The sequence below is a fragment of the Eubalaena glacialis genome, chromosome 3, assembly GCF_028564815.1.
Source record: "Eubalaena glacialis isolate mEubGla1 chromosome 3, mEubGla1.1.hap2.+ XY, whole genome shotgun sequence".
Classification (NCBI taxonomy): domain Eukaryota; kingdom Metazoa; phylum Chordata; class Mammalia; order Artiodactyla; family Balaenidae; genus Eubalaena; species Eubalaena glacialis.
Genome location: NC_083718.1, coordinates 188,088,575 through 188,108,381, shown reverse-complemented (window position 1 = coordinate 188,108,381; position 19,807 = coordinate 188,088,575). Strand labels below are relative to the sequence as shown.

At 53.5% G+C, this 19,807-nt stretch overlaps 1 protein-coding gene across 3 annotated transcripts in view; it reads left to right on the top strand.

The window, feature by feature from the left end:
- SPSB1 (splA/ryanodine receptor domain and SOCS box containing 1) overlaps window positions 1–19,807 on the top strand; it is a 68,971-nt gene that overhangs the window by 27,361 nt on the left and 21,803 nt on the right. The window contains exon 1 of one of the 3 annotated variants that reach the window (XM_061185014.1): window positions 13,814–13,989. The exons of the other annotated variants lie outside the window; for them this stretch is intronic. The gene's annotated coding sequence lies outside the window, so the exon portion shown is untranslated. Of the gene's footprint in view, window positions 1–13,813; window positions 13,990–19,807 lie in introns of those variants that run through there. 3 annotated transcript variants of the gene reach the window in all.

Here is a 19,807-nt window from a genome sequence, read left to right as displayed (position 1 = left end):
GGAAGGGCAGGGGCAGGGAAGGGGGCCGGGATGAGGCCAGGAAGGCAGTCAGAACTGGGTCATAAAACGCCTTCATATGTGAGAGTTTGACCATCATGCTTGAGGCGGCCCCGTGCCTGGTACGTAGCAGGCACTTGGTAAACTTGCCTAGGTGACCTGTGTGTCTCGTGGATGCCCTCCAGATGGTTTTAATCAGGGAAGCAGTGCAATCAGATGAGCGTTTGGGAAGACCCCTAGCGAAGCCTGGGCCGGGCTGGGCTAGAGGCCGGCTGGGAGGGGGCCTGGGGCCAGGACCTCAGGTGGGCCCAGCGCAGAGCCTGGCCCCGGGCCCCGGGCCCCGGGCGTGGGGTGGGGGGAGCCCCTTCCCCCTCCCGCTTCGTCCTGTGACAGCCTGGCACGCTCACCCCCGCGGCCCTCTCCATATGAGGCTGTCTGGACACATTTGGGTGGCGGAGTTGGATCCTATCATTAGCTTTGCCCCCAGCATCCTCTCAGCCCTCATCTTATCCGGAGAGCTGTTTCATTCACTTCCCTCTTTTAGCTGCCGGCTAATGTTTGTGGCGGACGAGCAGGGTGTGTTTCTAAAAGCAGCTGGCTGCCCGGTGAGGCCGCCTTTTCACTTGGGTGGCCCTGCTTCCTGGGCTGGCACAAAACTCCCTGCGGTTGAATTTTTTTTCTCCATAAAAACTCGAGGGAAGAGGTATCCGGATCCCCTCGTCTGCCCTGGCTCCTCCCAGGAGCAGAGAAGATGCTACAAGGAGTCTGAGGTCCGTGAGGTCATAGTAACCTGCCCGCCACCCCCCGCACCTCCTGTGTCCCGTCGGTCGCCAGGAGCGCGGCTGGGCTGGCGGCTGGCATTGGAGCGGTCCAGCAGAATATTCTCTGTGGGGCTGAATTTGCTCTACCTGCCTTTGTTTGCTTGGGGAGGGGGGGCCTTTGGTGCTCATGAGATTTCTTGGGTAAGGAAGCATCACCCCTCGGAGCCGCCCGACGTGCCGGCAGAATGTCAGTGGGTGGGGTCTGAATGGTGGCCCAAATGGCCCCCTGAGCAGTGGCTAAGAAGGTGAGATGGGACCTCCCTCCTCTAGGGTCACTGCCTGCCTCTGGCCCAGTGTTTTCCTGGTGGGCGGGCTGGCCTGGAATGATGGGAGTGAGGGGTGGGGGCCCCAGCCCAGGAACTGGGGGGGCGAGTCTGAGGACCCCCAAAGCTGCCGTGCCCACTGGCTCTCTTGCAGCTGCGGTGCCCACCCTCCAGAAAGGAGCCGCTGGGCAAGGTCACCCTTGCTCCCCTGCCCCCGGCTCCCCAGCCCCACCGGCAGCCGTCTTCCCTCCCACTCGCCTGGCAGTGGTAACCCCCCGCCGACGGTTTGGAAGGGGCTTTCCTCATTACTGCAGTTTAGTCTGCGTTGGTTTAATTTGAAAGACTTATTGCCTCTGAGTCAAAACATAAAAATCCCCCTGGATGCGCCGTGGTGTTCACTGCCTTGGGAGCAGCTGGCGCCTTCTCTGGGGGGTCCTTAATCCTTCCCTTCCTGCTGCAGCCAGGTGGGCGAGGCTCCTGGGTGCTGAGATCCCAGGCCTCCCCCACCCGGGTCTTCTGGGGCAGACGCTCAGGGCTGGGTGTCAGGATGAGTCCTTATCCTTATCTGCTGCCGCTGGTTGGGGAAGAGCGTAGCCCCCTTGTCCGAGTGCTGAGCACCTGGGGGCGCCGAGTGACACCGTGAGCCAGCCGCCTCCAGAGTGGCCGCTTCTAAGATGGTCTGCCAGGGTGTGGGTAGAAATTTGTAGCTTTATTTTTACTTTTATTTCCTCCTGTTTAATTTCTGTCTTTTTGGGTGTGTGTTTCATAATGCATGTCATCTATCGATACAGAAGCATGTGAGTATAATGCATGCACAATATACGTCTTTCAGAGGATACGTGCTTAAAAGTTGGCAAATGGGGTGCATAACCAAGAAAAGGCTGATATATTGTGCTGTAAATGAGCTCTGGTTTGTGAAGGGAGGGGCATCACTGGGGTCCAGGGGAGGCTGTGGCGGAGGACATGCGGGTGCAGGGGACGGATGGCGTGGGCGTGGGGTGGGCAGACGGCAGGATCCTGGCTCTTCTTTCCCGTGCTTTGATCACTGTGTATCATCCAGGTACACGTGGACACGGGGGCCTGGGGATGGTAGAACAGGCTCTTGGAGGAGTTTGGGGGAGAAGTTTGGCCCCTGTAGACACCATGGTAGACACCATTTCTTAAGGTCTAGATCAAGGGTTCGCAAATTCTAAGGGCCAGATAGTAAATATTTAGGCCTGTTGCAACTACTTGACTCTGCTGGTATAGCGGGCGAGAAGGAATGCCAGAGGCAACCTGTAAACCAAAGGGAGTGGCTGTGTGCCAATAAAACTTTATTTACAAAAACAGGCCGTGGCCCAGATCGGCCCATGGCATCATCGTTTGCCAAACCCTGGGCTAGATTAAGAGGACAGGCCCAGCGAGGCTCAGAACCAGCCAAGATGACCCACCAAAAAAGCAAGCCCCTGACCTTGGTCCACTACCCTCGGGGGTCTTGGGGGCAGGAGCGGCCCCACAGAGAGTTGGCAGAGCAGGAAGCAGCCCCTTGTATCACCCTGTAGAACATGCAGCTCGGCAGCACGCTTCCACGCCTCCTTTAGAGCCAGAGAAACATGGCTATGGGAGGAGGCGGGGCCCTGCTCGTTGTAGAATCGAGAAGCAGCGGAGCCAAGAGAGATTCAGAGGCTCCAAACTGCTGTCCCTCGGGATGTGGCAGGGAAATGTGTGGGAAGAACGTCCCCTTCTCTAACAGGGTGGGAACCACTAGAGTTGAAATCTGCCAAGCTCCTCGCCTGCAAGGCTTCTCAGAGCCTTTAAGACGCGGATGGGCCCTGGGAGTCTCTAGGAGGGGGTATAATATTTCCCCAAACTCAGAAACAGTTTTTCAGGTGCTTAAGGATCTGTCCAGACCACTTTGGGGAAGAGCTGATCTCCTTCGACTCTTTGTTTTATAGACGTGGAAACCTCATGCCCGAATGCGAGAGGCCGAATGTCTTGCTCAGGATGACAGAGGAGGCTGGTGACAGTGTTGGGATGTGCACTGAGTTCCTACTCAGCCACCTCCCTCCAGGTGTGGCCTTGCCCTGACACAGAGTCACAGATATGGGTGTCCGGGGTTGTGCTTCTGGCCACACGAAGGCGGTTTTGTCCCAGGGATGCACTGCATCCTTTCATCCGAAGCCCACTCTGTCTCTGGCTTTCTCAACCTTGCACTGTTGACCTTACGGGCAGGATAATTTTTTTGCAGCATCCCAGGCCTCCACCCACTGGATGTCACCCCAGTTGTGACCACCAAAAATGTCCCCAGACCTGGCCAAATATCCCCTGGGGGTAAAATCACCCCTGTTAAGAACCACTGTTCTATCTTAAGCCAGCACGTGTGGAGCCTGCATTTCCTGGAGTTGTCGGTAAATGGTAGAAAGATTTGCCCAAGCACTGATGGAGTGCAGGAGAGTTCTCGTGGGGGTGGGGGGGCACGGGGCGGTGGGGGAGGCGTCCCAGGCAGGTTGCTGGAAGAGTTCCGAGGGTGTGAAGCAGGACAGGGGGAACCAGAGGTGGTTCAGTTCTGCATTAGGGTCGGGTGGCCCCAGCTGAGGGGTTCCCAGGGCGAGGGGGGCGTGCAGGTGGAGAGGAAGGCAAAGGTGAGATCCCGAATGGATGGAGGGTGTGTGCCCCGTGGTCAGAGGACTTCATGCCAGACCAGGAGGGGAACGACCCTGTGGGTGGGGAGTGTTCTGGAAAGACGATGGGGGTGCTGGAGGGGACAGGTGAGAGGGTGCAGAAGGCAGTGGGGTGGAGATTGTCTTGGGAGGTGAGCCTGACAGCCAACCAGAAGTCAGGGCGGAGTCCAGGAGACCTCCGAGATCTCGGCCTTGGAGGATGGTGGGCTTGAGTGCGGACGTGTGCAGTGGGAGGGGTGTGGAGAACATTCTGCAGCTGGTGTCATCTACAGACATTTTCTTCTCGAAACGTTGATGCTCTGGAGCTTTTAGGGTGTTTTCTGGGCCTGCTGCCTTAGAGTCCAGGGAGGAGAATTGCCCTGGATGATGGACAGCTGGTTCAGAGTAGCCCAGGAGCAGGCGGCCACACATCTGTGCAGAGAAAAAGAGAAACCTGATGGGCTGCGTGGGTCTCAGACCACCGTTTGGGGGTACATGGGGTGCCCTTTCTCACCAAAGTTTTTAATCGGTCGCTAGGTGTCTGCGTTAGGGCGCCGGGCACATGGGGAGGGTTTGTTTCAAAGTCTAACACGAGTTCACAGAAAGGTGAGGGACTGCGCCCTGTGGTTGCTTAGTTATGTGTTTAAGGTGATGGAGAACATGCAGAGGGCTCCGGAGGGTCTGCCTTGTTCTGTAGTGATGGTCTTCCAAGCGGGTAGATGGCATGGAGTAGCACGGACATGTGTGTGAGCCAAGCTTGGGGGCAGGAGCAGCTGTAGGAGCACGTGAACCGTTTGAGAAAGCCATTCTGTGACAAAGCGGGCTGAGGTCAGTGTGGGAACAGTCTTTGGTGCTTGTCTCAGAAGTTTGTCTTTGTGATCTTGGGCTGAAAAAACAGAATACTCTAGACGAGGCTGCTTCAACAGCAGACATTTCTTACAGTTCTGGAGGCTGGGAAGTCCAAGATCAGGGAGCTGGTAGAGCTGGTGTCTGATGAGAGCCCTCTTCCTGGTTTGCAGACAGCTGTCTTATCGTGTAGTCACGCGGCAGCGAAAAAGAGATCATCTCTCTCGTGTTTCTTCTATAATGGCACTAATTATATTCGTGAGGGCTCCACCCTCATGATCTAATTACCTCTCAAAGATCCACCTCCTAAAACCATCACTTTGGGGGTTAGCATTTCAATATATGAGTTTTGGGGGGGGACACATTCAGTCCATCTTTTTTTTTTTCTTTTTTATTTAAATTGAAGTATAGTTGATTTACATTGTTGTGTTAGTTTCAGGTGTACAGCAAAGTGATTCAGATATATATATTTTATATATATGTATATTCTTTCTTAGATTCTTTTCCATTATAGGTTATTACAAGATGTTGAATATAGTTCCATGTGCTATACAGTAGGCCCTTGTTGCTTATCTATTTTATATATAGTAGTGTGTATATGTTAATCCCAAACTCCTAATTTATCCCTCCTCCCCACCTTTCCCCTTTAGTAACCATGTTTGTTTTCTGTCTGTGAATCTGTTTCTGTTTTGTAAATAAGTTCATTTGTATCGTTTTTTAAGATTCCACATATAAGTGATATCATATGATATTTGTCTGACTTCACTTAGTATGATAATCTCTAGATCCATCCATGTTGCTGCAAATGGCATTATTTCATTCTTTTTTATGGCTGAGTAATATTCCATTGTGTGTGTGTGTGTGTGTGTGTGTCTCACATCTTCTTTATCCATTCATCTGTCGATGGACATTTAGGTTGCTTCCATGTCCTGGCTATTGTGAACAGTGCTGCTATGAACATTGGGGTGCATGTATCTTTTCGAGTTAGAACATAACAACATCTTAACCATTTTTAAGTGTACACTAGTGTTAAGTACATTCATGATGTTGTGCAATTATCACCACCATCCAGCTCCCTAAATCTTTTCCTCTTGCAAAATTGGAACTCTGTCCCCATTAAACAGCAACTCCATTTCCCCCTCCCCCAGCCTTTGGCATCCACCATTCTACTTTCTGTTTCTATGAATTTGAGGTACTCTTGGTACCTCATATAAGTGGAATCACACAGTATTTGTCTTCTTGTGACCGGCTTATTTCACTTAGCATAATGTTCTCAAGGTTCATCCATGTTGTAGCCTATGACAGGATTTCCTTCCTTTTTAAGGTCAATTAATATTTAAAGTCAAATGGATTTACACATTTTGCTTATCCGGTCATCGGTTGGTGGACATTTGTGTTGCTTCCACCTTTTGCCTATTGTGAATAATGCTGCTGTGAACACAGGTGTACAAATATCTGTTCGAGACCCTGCTTTCAATTCTTTTGGGTCTTTACCCAGAAATGAAATATGGTCATTCTATTTTTAGATTTTTGAGGAACTGCCGTACTGTTTTCCACAGTGGCCGCACCGTTTTACATTCCCACCAACAGTGCACAAGGGTTCCAGTTTCTCCACATCCTCGCCAACATCTGTTCTTTTCTAGTTCTTTTTAACCTCAACCTTTTATTGAGAGGTAAGACACCCCAAGTAGCTCCATACCTTCCTGCCTGCCCAGGCATATATGTGTAGGTATCTCTGGGGACACCGCTATTTGATTAAAATGGGCTTGCCTTTCATATTCTACCCTGCTCTTCTCACTGAATGCATGTGGAAATGCCCCCAGGCTCCAGTGTGGTTCTACCTTGTTTTTTCATTGCTGTGTGTTGAATGGTTCATGGTAGAGATGCACCAGAGTTGTCCACCTGATGAGTCAGATATGATGGAAACACTTAATTTGGACTGGCAGAAAATGGCAGTGCCTCTGTAATAAACACATGTACAGATATCCTCAGTACAAGTGCTTTTATTCTTTTTTTTTTAAATTTATTTATTTATTTTTGGCTGCATTGGGTCTTCGTTGCTGCGCATGGGCTTTCTCTAGTTGCGGTGAGCGGGGGCTACTCTTCGTTGCGGTGCGCGGGCTTCTCATTGCAGTGGCTTCTCTTGTTGCAGGGCACAGGCTCTAGGTGCGTGGGCTTCAGTAGTTGCAGCACGTGGGCTCAGTAGTTGTGGCTCGCGAGTGCAGGCTCAGTAGTTGTGGCGCACGGGCTCGGTAGTTGCGGTACATGGGCTCAGTAGTTGCGGCGTGCAGGCTTAGTTGCTCCGTGGCATGTGGGATCTTCCCAGACCAGGGCTCGAACCCGCGTCCCCTTCATTGGCAGGTGGATTCTTAACCACTGCGCCACCAGGGAAGTCCCCGGGTGCTTTTATTCTTGTGACCCAAGCCCCAGGAGTGGAATTGCTGGGTCAATCCCCAGTTTATTTCCCCAAAGCTGCAAGATTTCAGATTCCACCAGCCACGTGGGTGCACACTTCCTCCCCTGCCCGCCAGCAGTAGGCACCATCTGTCTACTGACTGTGTAGTAATCTGGGGGGCGCAAGGCGATAGATAGCTCGTTAGTACTTAATTTTTTTGTTTCCCTGTTTACTAGACAGATTGGGCGTCTTTTGGTACAAGTTTATCTGCCATTTGCATTTACTTTTTTCCTCTGAGTTGCCTCTTCAAGTCCTCTGACCATTTGACTAATGTGCAATAAAAGGACCAGAAGCAAATGTGACAAACTGTTGACAGCGGTTCATTTTAGGTGCTGAAAATATGTGTCTCTTTTGTACATGTTTGAATTACAAATTTTCAAAATGAAAAAAAGACCAATACCTAAATGAGAGTGTTTTAGGAAGATCGGTCGGGGTCAGAGAGGTGCTGTGGGCAGGGAGACCAAGTTGGAGACTCTTGCAATAACTTTGCGGCTGATGATGACTTGAACTGTGAGAGTGGGGACAGATTTGGGCAATTATAGGGGAATTTATACCAACTGGTGATGATGTGGGGAGCCAAGAAGAGAAGAAATCCAGGAAGATGAGGGGTTTGAATCTGGGTGACCGACCAGGAGAACGAGGACAGAACTTGGCAGAGATGCAGAGGCTGGGAGGGGGCTGTGTTTGAGTCTGGAGAAGAGCTGAGTGGGAGTGAGGGGCAGGGTTGCCATAAGAGTGATGCCGTTCAGTGATGCCGTTGCCATAAGGGTGATGTGTCAAGTTCAAGGAGAGATGCTCCCTGGAGCCACGAGAGCAGAGGAGCCCGTGGAAAGAGGGCCCCTCAAGAACATCTGTGTTTAAGGGGAGGAGGAAAAACTGGCGAAGGAGCTGGATGGGAGCCTTGCAGAACAGGGAGTACACCGTCACGGAAACCAGTGTTTCAAGGTCAAGGTCATAGTCAGGGTTTTCAAATGTATTTGCGAGGCAGAGAAGATGCTTTTTTTAGGCCGTTCAATTTATCGATTAGCAGGTCATAACTTGGAAGAGCACGTTCCCTAAAGTGGCTGGGGCCTGAAGTCAGCCTACTGGGTTCTGCAGCCTGAGTGCAGGGAGGGTGACCAAGGCCACAGGAAGTGTGGCTGGCTGCAGGGCTCTGTGGCATTCTGGCTTGGTTTCAATGCTCTTCACCCGTGACTGTGGATTGAGCTGCCCTTGGGGGCCATGCTAGGCACCTGCCACTACAGGTGTCCAAGACGGGCTTGACAGGCTCAGGGTCCACAGGGGAATCCACCAGAAGCCGCCTTCCTCTTGAGAACCTCAAGAACCTTGATCTACGCTGTTCAGTGTCTGTTCCCAGAGCAGCCCCGAGGGAACAGGGGAGACATGAGTCATTTCCTGGACAGCAACCTGTCCCAGCTTCTTAGCCATCTTGGGCTTGGCCTTTCATAAATTTATCTTCCTTTTGAAGTCCACCTCCATTTCCTGCCAGTTCTGTCTCCTGCTCGGGTCTGTGAAGCACCTGCAGTGAGAAACAGCATGTGAGCACGCCTGCGAGTATTCACGTCCTTCTTTTTCTTATTCCAAATGAAAAGAAGAGAGATTGGCCAGGAGGTCTAAGGAACGCATTAGCCAAGTAAATGGTGACATTCTATCTCTGCCAATTTTCCTCTCCAGCATGACTCCTGGGAAAACAGCTCCTTGTCTGGACCGCCTTGGCCATTGGCTTAAAGATGCAGATGGGGTGGGACCAGGGATGGCTGCCAAATGCCTTAGCTTTGTTCAGCGTTTGTTCCCGTAGCGTCAGGATAGAGGGACCCCCCTTTCATCACTTTCTGTGCCTCAGGGTTTTTTTCCTTATTTTCATATAAAATGAAGCATTTTTTATTGTGGTAGAATATACATAAAATTTACCACTTTAACCATTTTTGAGAGTAGAGTCCAGTGGCATTAAGTGCATTGTTGTGCAACCGTCACCACCATCCATTTCCAGAACTTCTTCATCTTCCCAAAGTGAAACCCTGTCCCCATTAAATACTAACTCCCCATTCCCTTTCCCCATGGCACCCAGCCTTCCACTTTCTGTCTATGAATTTGACTACTCTCAGTGCCTTGTAGGAGTGGAATCACACAGTATTTGTCTTTTTGTGATTGGCTTATTTCACTTAGCCTCAGGGTGCATCCATGTTGCAGTATGTGTCGCAATTACCTTCCTTTTTAAGGCTGAATGACATTCCAGTGTGTGTGTCCACACTGCTTATCCATTCATCTGTCGGTGGACACTTGGGCTCCTTCCTCCTTTTGGCTATTGTGAATAATGCTGCTGTGAACACAGGTATACAAATATCTGTTCGGGACCCTGTTCCCAAATCTTTTGGTTCTATACCCAGAAGTGGAATTGCTGGATCATATGGGAATGGTAATTCTATGTTTAACTTTTTGAGGATTTGCCTTACTACCTGCCACAGCAGCTGCACCATTTTATAAAATGAAGCATTTTTATTGGGTGATCTTTAAGATATCTTTGTGCTTTAAAAGCAGGTTGTGGTTGTATGGTTCCGTGGTCAGTGGTTGGAAGATGACCTTTGGAGTTAAGATTTGCTCCCCAGAACGTCATGTGGCAGTAATAATTACAGCCACCACGTAACCCATTAATACATATGAAAGGCAAGGTGCCCAAAAGTGCCTCACATGTCGTGAGGGCCGTGTAAGCATCCAGTATTGTCTGAGGACCTACTGTGTGCTGGGAACTTTTTGGCCTCTTTGAGTATATTCATTATCTTTGCAGAATAGGTATTTATTATCTTTCTCCTTCTTTTTTTTTTTTTTTGGCCGCGCCTCGCGGCATGCGGGATCTTAGTTCCCCAGCCAGGGATCAAACCCCTGCCCCTGGCAGTGGAAGCCTGGAGTCTTAACTACTGGACTGCCAGGGAAGTCCCTCTCTCTCATTCTCGCAGGTGAAAAATCAGTGATGCTTTCTCATGATGTTGGTTTGAAGTGGTATTTCTTGGGCTGTTAACACACTTCAAATTTTCTGTTTACCTAAAAGAAATGTTCTAATTCTTTCTTGCTGGTTCTTAGCCTGCCTCCCCCAAAGTATTTATGGAACTGCTGCCCCTCACAGCACTTTTTGTTAAGCCGTGCAAGGGTAGCTGCTCTGTGGAAGGAGGGGACGTCATCTCTCCGTTTCGGGTGCTTTCTGCTTCCATCCGGAAACCCGGCGGTGGAGCGGGGCGGGGTGTTGGATGAACTTTAGGAGCAGGCTTTCTGATCTGTCGCCTCCCCACCTGGCCCCAGTGCCTGAGTCCTGAATCCCCGTCGTGACGTTCAAGGCCCTTGCCGTCCACACCGTGTTCCTCTCTCTCCCTCTCTCCAGTTACTGCTCAAATCTTCCAAATGGCATTCTCATCACTTGACTACCTTTCGGGTCCCAAAGACAACTGCCCACCTCTGATGGGGGGCGGGGTTCTCTCACCAGGGGGTGGAGGGGTCTGCGTGCTTCTTCCCTCAGCTCATCTCTGTTACTGAAACCCCAGCCTTGATCAGGACCCCTCAAAGGGGACTTCCCTGAGGGTCCCACCCCTCCTCCACCCTTCCTCCACCGCCACCCGTCTCAGCAGCCCCCCAGGTGGTGCATCCTGCTTCTACTGTAGCTCTCTGAAGACATCATCTCTCCTGTGAGGCTGTGGGCATCAGGCAGCTTGCTGGCCTCAGTCTCCGTACGCGCCCCCCCCAGGCTCTGCCTCGCGGGACAGGCCGTCCAATTTGCCCAACGGATCATTAGTGGTTAGAGAAGAACAAGGCTATGTCGAGACTCTTTTTACTTTTTCCTGATGGTTTAAATTTTCCTTCACCGTGTGAGAAGAAAGACTACAAGGAGAAAGTCGGTCTGTGGGGGACTTCCCTGGCGGTCCAGTGGTTAAGACTTCGCATGTCCACTGCAGGGGGCATGGGTTCGATCCCTGGTCCGGGAACTAAGATCCCGCATGCCGCGAGGCACAGCCAAAAAAAAAAAAAAGAGAGAGAAAGCCAGTTTATGGATGTTCAAACATAAAATAACACTAAGGGGCTTCTTTCCTAGCTGGGCTCCTGGTGGGTAAAGCAGCAACAGTTGCCGTAGCCCACGTCCCCAAAGGGAGGCAGGGGTGTGGAGGGGGGGCACACCAAGGAGGGTCTGGCATCTCAGTCCAGTGATTCTTGGCTCCTGTCTTCCCCCTCCAAGATCAAAGTCAACACCTGAAGGTCTGGAAGAAACTTCTCCATCAACTCAAGTGAGAGGTGGAGGGGGCCTTTCTGGTAGCTTCTGTCCAGTTGTCCTAGAAATGTCCCACTTCAATTCCCAGCGCGCCAGAGCCAGGTCTGAGACTCTAACCCCGGTATGACTCCCGCTGCTTGGCGCCCCCTAAAGAATAGCTCTATGCGTCTGGGGCAGGGGCAGCCGGGGCTGGCCCCCAGGTCCCTCTGAGACGGGCAGGGACTTGGCTGGGTGGGCTGGGGGACCTGATACTCAGGTGAGCCAGGCCTTCACCGCCCAAGGTACTGGTTTGATTTTTTTACGAAGGGGGCCCCTCAAGGTGCCTGGCCCACCCAGGGGAGCTGCCACTGCCGCTGTGGCCACTGTTGGTCTCCCTCCCCGTTCCAGAGCACAGCCCAGGCAGGTCCTCGCACCCACAGGGGCCCAGGTTCTCACCCCGGAGCCGCTGGCCTGCCTGGCCAGGGAGGTTGTTGACTTGTTTTAACTTCAAGACCTTCCTGGTGTGGGGACAGGACACCCTCTCTGGGGGGACAGGGGAGCAGGGTGAGGCTGGAGGGTGGGCAGAGGTGCACCCCAACCTCCTGCCCTGCCCCAGCTCCCCCCCATCCCTGCCCACACCCCTGGCACCACGGGAGGCAGCTCCCACTCAGAGCCTCAGCCCCGCCCTCCTGATGGGGACGCTGGGCCAGCCGCGGCGCGGAGCCCAAGTTTGTTGAGGCTGCAGGGTCTCCACCCTCCTGCTTCCCATTCCCTTGCTTCCCTTGCACTTCTTTCTCTGTGTCTCTCTGTCTCTGTCTCTCTGTCTCTGCCTCTCTCTGCCTTTCTGTCTCTGCGTGTGGGTCTCTCTGTCTCTGTCTCTCTTTCTGTGTCTTTGTCTTTATCTCTGTATCTCTTTCTCTCTGTCTCTTTGTGTGTGTCTCTGTCTCTCTATATCCATGTCCCTCTGTATCTCTACCTCTGTCTCTGTCTCTCTCTGCTTCTCTGTCTCTGTCTCTCTGTGTCTCTGTCTTTCTCTGTCTCTGTCTCTCTCTCTGTCTCAGTCTCTCTCTTTCTCTCTGTCTCTGTCTCTCTGTCTTTCTGTGTCTTTATCTTTCTCTGTATCTCTGTATCTCTTTCTCTCTGTCTCTTTGTGTGTGTCTCTGTCTCTCTATATCCATGTCCCTCTGTATCTCTACCTCTGTCTCTCTCTGCTTCTCTGTCTCTGTCTATCTCTGTGTCTCTGTCTCTCTGTGTCTCTGTCTTTCTCTGTCTCTGTCTCTCTTTCTGTCTCAGTCTCTCTCTCTCTTTCTCTCTGTCTCTGTCTGTGTGTCTCTCTCTGTCTCTGTCTGTCTGTCTGTCTGTCTCTGTCCCCTGGGAGGCCAGTGAAGCCAGGGTGGACCCTTCTCACCGAGACCAGTGTGACTTCAGCAGGATGGGAAAACTGAGCAGTGTGCCCTGTGGGGTGGGGTGAGGGAATTCAAGAGGGTGAGACGGGTCCTGTTTGTCGGGGGTTTGGACCTGCTGCCACATTCCCCATCCAAGGTCAGCAGTCTGGCCCCCCAAGAGGTGCCCCACCTTCCCAGTGAGGGAGCGGGGAAGAGAGGGAGGCTTGAAACCGGTGCCTGGAGGACCTTGAGGCTCAGGGGGTGGGGGGAAGAAAACCTCTTGCTGCGTGTGCCCCCCACCTGGGGGAGACCTGGGGATGGGGCTGGGGTGTCACTCAGCTCTCCCTCTCCCCCGTTTCCACTGGGGCCTCACCACGGTGTCTGCTCCTGGGTCTGGACGCAGCCAAGGCCCTGGGCGCAGGGGGCATCCTCTGTTCCCAGGAGGAGGTGTGTGACTGGCTGGGGGGTCTCAGGTCTGCTGACAGGCATCAGTCGGGGATCAGAGCCCAGGCTGTACCTGAAGCCCCCTCCCCGGGGACAGCCCTTGGCCGGTGGCCACGGCCCGGGGGCAGTCCTGGTGGATGGCCCACCAGCCCCCGGCTGGAGGCTGGTAAGCAGGCACTTGATTCTTCGCTGGTGAGCTTCTGTTCGTTTCATGACAAGTTGCTTGGGAACAAGACAGCTGGTAGTTGCTGGGAGGGGATGTGGGAAGGGGGAAGTGGTGAGTGCTGTCATGAATCTGCCCCCACATGCCGGCTGGGGTCCACACCTGCCAGGCTGAGCCCACCTGTTGTTCTGGAACGTGCCTTGGGCACTGAAAGGGCGCACTGCCTGCCCGTGACTGTTTGCGCCGCTTCCTCTGTGACTCCAGCCTTGCTTTGCTGGGCGTCCCTGAGTGGGGTGGAGGGAGAGTCCCTGGGTCTCGGGGAGGATGCAGCAGCAGCAGGAAGGGAACGGGTTACAAACCAGCCTCCCATTGGGCCTGCAGCCTCCCTTCTGGAGGGCTTTTAAAAACTGGCCAGTTACCTTGTAATTGTTCCCAGCAGTGAGGAGCGAGTCCAGTGTTTGTTTTGCCTTCTGTGTTCTCCTGGCCAGCGGTAACCAAGGGCCGCTTCCCCTTGGTGACGGCGGAGCTCGCTCAGGCCAGGGCTGATCCAGCCCGGGCGAGGGAGGCCTGGGGACCCGCAGGGCCCGGCCACTGGCAGGGAGACACCCTGCTCCCGGGGCACCAGTGAGCCGCCTGCACTCCGCTTCCTTCTCCCTGGCCTGAGGACCAAGGGCTTCCCTCCTGCGGTTCCCCACCGACGCTGCCTGGGCACTGGCCCGAAACATTCCAGAACTCCGATCCTCCGGTAGGTGTCTGGGAGACCGTGAGGCCACTTGCTGGCAGGCCATGTGGGGCTGGGTCGAGGGCAGGGTTGTGGACCTCAGCCGGGATGCTGCTTGGGCCCGGGGGTGACCTTCATTCTAGATTCTGGCAGAACCCAGGATCCTGAGCTAGTTTTGGGGGAGACTTTGCAGGGAAATGGAGACCTGCTGTGAAACAGCCCAGGTCGTGGAGGCCGGCCAGGGAGGGCTCCGTGGCCGAGAGGGACCGATCCTGGATGGCCGGGATTCTGGTCGGGTGGGGTTGTTTGAAGTGAAAGGAACGGCGTTGTAACAGGTGTGGCTGCAAGAAAGCGTGAGGCTCCTGGACGCGGCTGGACTGGCTTGGCCGGTCGGAGAATCGGGGATGTTTGGAGGAGCTGGAGGAGCGGAGAGAGCTGAGGAGGGCTCAGAAGGCGCTTGGGGAGGGGGGAGGGGGCCCCGGAAGTGGTGTTGCCCCCACCTTGGTCTTCCCAGACCCCGAGTGACCGGGGGCTTCCAGAACGTCTGGACCAGGGAACCACAGCCTGTTTTGTGCGCCCGACGGGGCCCTGACAGGCTCTGCCTGTGACTTCTGTTAAACTCGTTGGCTTCTAGATTTGGTTTGTTGGGAGTCAGATACGTTTCAGGACTGGCTTCCTGAAGAGAGATGGACGGGCCTCCATTTATCTTTGCTGATGTGTTTCCTCCTGGCCTCTGCCTTGGGGAGGGCCCACAGCACGTCCCCCATCCACCTGGGCACACAGAGCACCTGTGTTAGGGCCGTCCGGAGGCAGTCTGCATTTCCAACAGGCTCCCAGGTGATGCCCCTGCTGCGGGCCCACGGGCTCCCCAGGGCGTGACCGGATGCAGGGCACGTGGGGTGACTGGCTCCCTCGCTCCCAAAGGGATCACTTCCCAAGGAGGGACTTGTACTGCTCCGCACGCAGGATCTCAGGCGCGTCTGCTTTTCCGTTTGGGGGCCTGGAGGGAGGGTGCTGTCAATCAAGAGCGGGGCTATCTGGGCGGCCGCCGGGGGGGGGGGGGGGGGGGGGCGGGGCTGGGACACGGCGCAGAGGGAGGGGCCTGAGCGCCTCTGTCCGACTTTCACACGGATTCCTTCCACCAGCCCAGCTGTCGATACTGTTTAACCTCAGTGATTCATTGAAGTGTGTTTCAAGGGAAGGCGTTGTGTTACAGAAACGCGGGTCCCAGCGGCTTGTTTTGTTGGCAGGTCTTGCCGCCTCAGCAGAAAAGAGGCGCTTTTGATATGGGAACGGAAACTTGGGACAGCGTTAGAAGCACTCAGTGTGCTGGGCGGGAGGGGACCGTGGTCTTCCTGCAGTTCTGGGACCGCACTGCCAGGCTGCCCACCTGGGGGTGGGGAGGGCTCCCCACACCTGGGTCTGGGGTCTGTGCCCCCCGCGGCTGTGACGAGGCTGGCCTTCCTTGACACTGAGGGTTGGGGGACACGTCCTCTGCTCCCCATGTCGCCAGTGAAGGTGATGCGCTGCTGTCGTGATTTTATGGAAAGTCCAGCTTGCAGAGGAAATACCTTTCTGAGCGCGGTCTGTGTGGAGTCGCAGAGCAGCCCTGCCGAGGCGCGTGCACGACTCCTACTGGGTACTGGGGCCCTGGTCCAGCTCGAATGGCCCATCCTGGGCTTGCTTGGTTCCAAAGTGGGGCTGACAGGTTTGCCAGACAGGCAAGTGCCTCCGTCTGGCTTCTTCCTCCCTCTGCCCTGATTGTCACCCCGGACTAGCCCATTAAATGAATATTGGACCAATTTCCCTTTTTCCACTTCCCCTTTCTTCCTTTTGTGTTCTCAAATGTGATAAGTGGACCAGGCTCACCCCAGATCCAAGTTGCTTTCCCAAGAAACTTCTCCAGATTTGTCTGTCCCGGCTGCCTGGCCCCAGAGAGCACGGAGGCATGGCACCCCACCTCCACGGCTGCCACCCCCATCACCCCCTTCCCGGAGCAGGCACAGCAGGGAATGAGGGGGAGGCATCGGGAGAGCTCTGCAGAGGCAGACAAAACCACTGCCAGCCTCGGGCTTCCCGTGGAGACCTCTGTGTCGCCATTACTGAGCCTGAGACGGCGAGAGGCAGCCGCAGAGCTGGGTCACGGACACCCCGAGGTGGCCGTTCTCTGGGAGATTGCTGAGTTTGCAGTGGGGAATGGGTGTCAGGATTTGCATGGCTACTTTCTACCGTTGGGGAGCTACCGGAGACGCCTTCTCAAGAAGCCCTCCCTCCCTCCCTTCCTCCCTCCCTCCCTTCCTTCTCCTCAGACCACTAAACTACAAATACATGGCCAGTGTTGGCTCTTTATTAAGTGCTAAGCTTTTCATGGGATCCTCACTTAATCCTTAAAGCAAACCAGTAGGGTTGAACAGTCATCGTCCCCATTTCAATGGATGAGGAACCTGAGGCTCAGAGAGGTTGGAGCACTTGCCCAAGGTCGCCCAGCTTGTGGAGCTGAAGGTTAAGCCCAGGCAGCCCAACCCCAGACTGCAGTCTTCTCCATCTTCTCCTTGATCCACTGTGTTTCAGTTCCAAGAAGTCTTGGATAGGGGCCTCAGGGCTACTCAGATGAGGATCCCAAAGGGATGGACTGGGCCCTTGGGGTCATGATGGCCCATCTACATTTTGCAGGTTCAAGAACTGGACTTCCCCCAGTGCATCCAATATTGATACAGTTTAGAGATATCTACCAAACTCACAAGAGACTGATGTATAAACCTGAGGTGGGACACTCAGTGTACTGAAGATTTACGTTTGCCTCTGAAAGGGGCAAATGGGAGGCACTGAACTGGAGCTCAGGGGAACGGGCAAGAGGCCCTCAGGATTTGCGCCTCAAGCTTTGTAGCCCGATATCCCTGTTGTCACAGGGGTAGATGGAACAAGAGCTGGAGTCCTTGGTCCATGGATCAAGCCGCCATCTTCCCGGGCTCTGTGTCTGTGTCCTCACTCACCGCCACCTTTTAAGCTTAAGCAGTCCTTTGCTTAGGCAAGGTATGATCTCACCTATGGGATTATAGCTGGTTCGGGTTACATGCTGGATCCTACCACTTCCCAGGATCTCACCCCCTGGTCCAAGCTGCATCCTTGCATTGACTCCCTAGCTGGTCTCCAGCTGTCAACAGCCTCTTCTCAACACAGCAGCTAAGAGAAATTCTGTTAGAAGGGAAGCACTGCGCCCTCTGCCTGCACAAAGCCCTCTGCCGGTTTCTTGTCACACTGAAGACAAAATCCAAAGTCCTTCTTTGTGGCCCTCAAGGCCTGGTGTGCCTGCCCTCTGCACACCTTGCACTGTCTCCTCAGCCTCTTCCTCTCTCTGCTCTGGCCATACCGCATCTCTGTTTTTCCCCCGCCATGCCACGCATGCTCAGACCTCAGGGCCTTTGCACGTCCTGTTCCCTCTGCCCAGAACACACTTCCCTTTGAATAGTCACATGCTTTTCTCCTCCCCTTCCCCCAGGTCTCTGTCCATGTATCACTATCAGAGAAGCCTTCCCTCACCACCTTCTCCCATCCCTTGCTCTGTCCTCACTACTCTGCTTCACTTTTCTTTAACGCTTATTACCTGGCCCTATGTTAGATATTCATTCAGTCAACGCTTGTTTCTTGAGCACCTGCTTTGTTCCAGGCAACATTCTAGGCATGGGGGCTCCCACCGTGAACACACAGATAAGAATCTCTGCCCTGAAGCTTGCATTGATTGTTCAAGTGATTGTTACGATGGCTGTATGTCTCCCCCACTAGACTGTAAGCTCCATGGGGGCAACGATTTCTACCTATAGAGTATGTATGTGCATAAGGTATATAGTAGGTGCCTAATAAATATTTTTGGAATGAATTCCAGGCCTAAATCACCTTATTTGGACTTGGCTGTTTTCCAAACACTCATCAGCTGAACATTTACAGACCACCTCTCAGATTGGATCACTTCTGCAGGTGTCTATCTTGTAGGTTTTGTCAGTTTTTGCCGGTTTCCACCTGGGGAAGATGCTTTCTGGGAGCGTAGGTGGAACATTCTCCTACTTTCCCAGACACCGACCATCTGTGGCCCACAGTTTTGAATCATCCACTTTATTGAGGTTCTCGGGGACTAAGGAACAAAGAAAGGATCTCGGGAAGCCCATGCTCCCTGACTGGGGTTTAGCAGGTGCTTGTGGGACGGGTAAGTAAACAACTCAGGTATTTATGAGCACCTACTGTATACACATAGGCCTTGAGCATGGCCCTTTGGGGCCCACTTTCCGTGTTTTCCAAGAGCAAGTCTGGCCAGAAGGGGTCTGTGGGAGATGGTAGCACCTGGCATGAGAAGCTGGGGTCTCTCCAGGTCTTGAGCGACGATCCTCACGAGAACACAGAAACTCCACCCATTAGAACAGGTTTGCATATGGCAGCAGGTCCGGTCACACTGTGCGTTAGCCTGGGGCCCGGCTGGCCTGAGCCAGAGCCCCGTGGTGTGGCGTCTTAGCTGGCAGACGGGCACCGACAGAGGGAGTGAGCAGGGGCTGAGCGGCTGGGATGGTTTCCTGATAACACACAGAGTGCGCGGCCTTTGCCAGTTTGGCCTCGGGGTGTTGACCTGCTCTGTGAAAAAGCTGGGACCTGGGAATCCTAGCGCTGCCTTGTACCCAGAGTCGGGGGTGTGTGGACGAGGGGTCCCCCGTGACCTCGGCTCTTGCGCATCCTCATTCTCAGACCAGCGGCAGCTGTACACGTGTTGGTCAGTCTCTGCCTGCACCACGTTTCGGGTGCAGACTTGAGGATGCAGGCCCGCATTCCGGATTCCTCCAGAGAAACTCGATCTACAGGTGCTGTCTCAAGGCAGCGGGGTTGCCAAACCACAGCTCCGCGCTTTTTCTTTCGGAGGAAAGACAAGGGGGGCGGGGCGGGGAGCAGAGAACTCAGCTCTAGAAGGCTCCACGCTCCCCACATATGAATATCGTTAGCTGTGTACCCGTGCGTAACCCTGGCTGACGGGCCTGGCTCTGCCCGCCAGGTCTCTGCAAGCTCTGAGCTCCTCTCTGCTCTGCAGCCCCTTTCCACACTTGCCTCCTGCCGTGTGGATTTTGGAGAAGTGCATGGCTTTCATCCATTTATGTTTTTTTTATTTGTTGCGAAATTCACATAACAGTGACCGTTTTAAAGAGGACGGTTCTGTGGCATATAGTACATTTCACGATGTCATGCGGCCACCACCTCCATCCAGTTCTAAAATGTTTTCATCCCCTGCAAGAGAGACCCTGACCCATTAGCCGTCACTCCCCATTCCCCCTTCCCTGGCAACCACCAATCTGCTTTCTGTCTCTATGGGTTTACGTATTCTGGCTATTTCATAGAAGCGGGAGCGTCACTATGTGACCTTTTGTATCTGCCTTCTTTCACCAGCATAAAGGGCTGGAGGTTCATCCATGTTATGGCAGGTGTCAGTCCTCTATTCTTGTTTATGGCTGAATGATATTCCATTGAATATATATTCCACAATTGGTTTATCCAATCGTGCATTGATCGACATTTGGATTCGTCCATTTATGGTTTTGTAACAGCAATAGGACAACAGTAAGGAAATGTGAAAGAAAGGGAAACCCATAAGCTCATCACTCTAAACAGAGAAACATCATGCTTCCACCTTCCTTTTCATCTCTTTTGCTGCATGTGCCTGTATAATTTTTTCTAGATTTTACTCTTAGGGCAGATACAGCTGTGTCCTTCCTTTTACTTAAGATAGCAAACCTTTTTCCGTGCCTCTCAAAGAGTGATCCTTTCAGCTAGCATCTTGGATGGCTGTGTCCATCTCCATAGATGTAGC